Source organism: Grammomys surdaster, unplaced genomic scaffold, assembly GCF_004785775.1.
Source record: "Grammomys surdaster isolate TR1022 unplaced genomic scaffold, NIH_TR_1.0 125430, whole genome shotgun sequence".
Lineage (NCBI taxonomy): Eukaryota > Metazoa > Chordata > Mammalia > Rodentia > Muridae > Grammomys > Grammomys surdaster.
In genome coordinates this window covers 859,490-862,287 of record NW_021620297.1, presented here as the reverse complement: position 1 = coordinate 862,287, position 2,798 = coordinate 859,490, and positions in this window count along the sequence as shown.

The window sequence follows — 2,798 nt, the reverse complement described above, 5'->3', positions numbered from 1 at the left end:
CGAGAACTGCCGCGTTAGCCTCACCTCACGCGATGCTTCGGGGGGGGGGGGTGGCCTGCCCTGAGGACGGCATCTTGGAGCCGCCATCTCGGAAGTGGCTAGAGTGGCTTACGCGCACTGTAGAGCCGCCATCTTGAGAAGGTCGAAAAATAAGCAGTTCCTCCTCCCGACCCAGGCCTGAATTGAGTAACCTGTTTATTCGTAAGTCCTCTCAGCTTCCCTAGAAGGTGTCAGAGGTGACGGCGGACAGAGACTCTGCCTCACACCGCCATCCTCGACATTCTGAGGAGTTCCCCTAGATTTTAGGGACCTAGACTCAGGTTAAATCCGAATTCCCGGCGATGCTCAAAACAATCTCACAACTCGTCAGTTTAGTGCAGCGTAGTGCAGCGTTATTAACGATCTGGTTTCTTTGGTTTTTGATAGGGCCTTACTGTGTAGCCCGGCTAATCTCAAGCTCAGATCCGCCCCTGTCTGCTCCTGCCTCCCCGATACTGAGATTAAAGGTGTGTGCCACCATGCTGACAATTAAAGACGCTTTGATACGGATTACGGATTTCAGATTGAGGCTTGACAGACAGGCGCGCCAGGAGTTACGCACAAACCCAGCAAGTTTAGGTAATTCAAGACAGCCAGAGTTGCACAGTGAAACACTGTAACAAAAGCAAAAAGAATAAAACAAAAACCCTGAACTGGAGAGATGGCTCAACTGTCAAAGAACTCTGGCTGCTCTGGAGCCTGGTTCAATTCCCAGCAGCTAACTACCCGTTTTAACTGCAGTCTCGGGATCTAATGCTCGCCCTCTTCTGGCCTCGGCCGGCATCGCATCCATAAAATGCACTGACTGCCAGGCACGCTTCATAGCCACATACATAAAATAAAAATGCAGGACAAAAATAAAAAGTAAATAAAAGCAGCATGCTTGAGCCATGTAGATGGCTCATCAGATAAAGGATCTTGCTGAGAAGCCTGACAGAACTGAGTTTGATCCCTGGAACCTATATGGTAGAAGGAAGAGTGCCCAAAAGTTGTCTTCTGACCTCTGCATCCATGCTACGGCATACATGCACCTCGCGATGTATATGTGTATGTGTATATATGTGTGTGTATATGTACACATATATGCATACATACAATGCAGACATATATATATATATATATATATATATATATATATATACAATAGATGTTTAAAAGTCACATGCTTTAGCAAGACATGGTGGTACCTACGTTGTAATACTAGAACTTGACAGACTGAGGTAAGAGAATCTGAAGTTCCGAGTGACCCAGCCTACAAAACGGGACCCTTTCTAAAAACAACAAAATAGAGTGGGGAAGGGCAGAAGGAGGAAGAAGAGGAAGAAACAGTAAATTCCACCAAACGACTGAAAAGCACAAGTTAATTCCAAAACGGATTTCTGCAGAGTGAAAGAAGCCAGACAGTGGGGCCTGGCGGAGGGTATGATTCCATTCACACAAAACTCCAGAGCAAGCAAAGCTCAGCTATTCACAGGGAGAACAGATTAGTGGTGTCTGAGCACAGGAAATGAAGTGGAAACGTGTCAGTGTCTGCCGGGATGGGAATGTTCACTATACAGGGTGACTTTTACTATGTGTAAATCAGGACTTAATAAAGTTTAGTCTTGCCTTTCCTTTTTTAAAAAAAAATATATATCTGGCTTATGTTATTTTATGAAGACAGGCTCTCACTATGTGGTTCTGGGTGGCCTAGAACTCATTATGTAGACTAGGCTAGCTTTGAACTTGAATGAATCTCACTGGAATGAACCTCTGCCTCCCGAGTACTAAGATTACAAGTATGAAAAAAGAAATTGAAGCACAAGGGCAAGTTCATTAGGGCTTTTTATTTTGTATTTCTTTTTATGTGTGTGGGTGTTTTGCCTACGTGTATTTTTGTGTCCTGTGTGTGTTCCAGGTGCCCTTGGAGTCAAGAATAGGGTGATAGATCCCCATGCACTGGAATTACAGACACAGTTATGAAACTGAAACACCATGAATCTATGGGACTCAAACTGGGGTCCTCTGGGAGAGTGCTGAGTATTCTTAGGTGCTGAGTAATCTCTCCAGCCCAGATTTTGGAGAAAAACCACAGGGCTGGCAAGCTATGCATCTCAACAATTGCTGCCCAGAGAGGGTGACGGCAAAGGGGAAGCAACACATGCCTTTTTGAGTTAAGGTCCTGTTGGACTCCAAATGAAAGTCGAGAAAACTCACATTCACTTCAGATGCAGAAGCTTGAGAATGAACGCTTGATGTTTGGTGTGTTCAGGGAGGCGGCCAGTTTGGGGTCGGAACCGCATCCCTGGAGGGAGAGTATATAAAACTTCTATAGGATGGGAACAGAAAGCCAGGGGGATCAGGTGGGCTGTTGTGCTAACCAATCATTATTTTTTTTAATATTATTTATTTAGTTTTATTTATACAAGTACAATGTAGCTGTCTTCAGACATACCAGAAGAGGGCATTGGATCTCATTACAGATGGTTTTGAGCCACCATGTGGTTGCTGGGAATTGAACTCACGACCTTTGGAAGAGCCGTCAGTGCTCTTAACCACTGAGCCATGTCTCCAGCCCCAATCATTATTTTTTTATGAGAGGTTAAGCAAGGAAGTTAATATTGATGACTGGGCCTTATTCAAGTCACCTGGTTTCAGGGTCCTTGGGTCAGATTTGCAGTCAGGTCCCCTCCTGAACTCTGACCTAGAACAAAGGAGCGGGCAAGCTCCACATAGTCCATTAAGCCAATTTTTGACTTGCGTGTCTTAGTTTTCTTTTC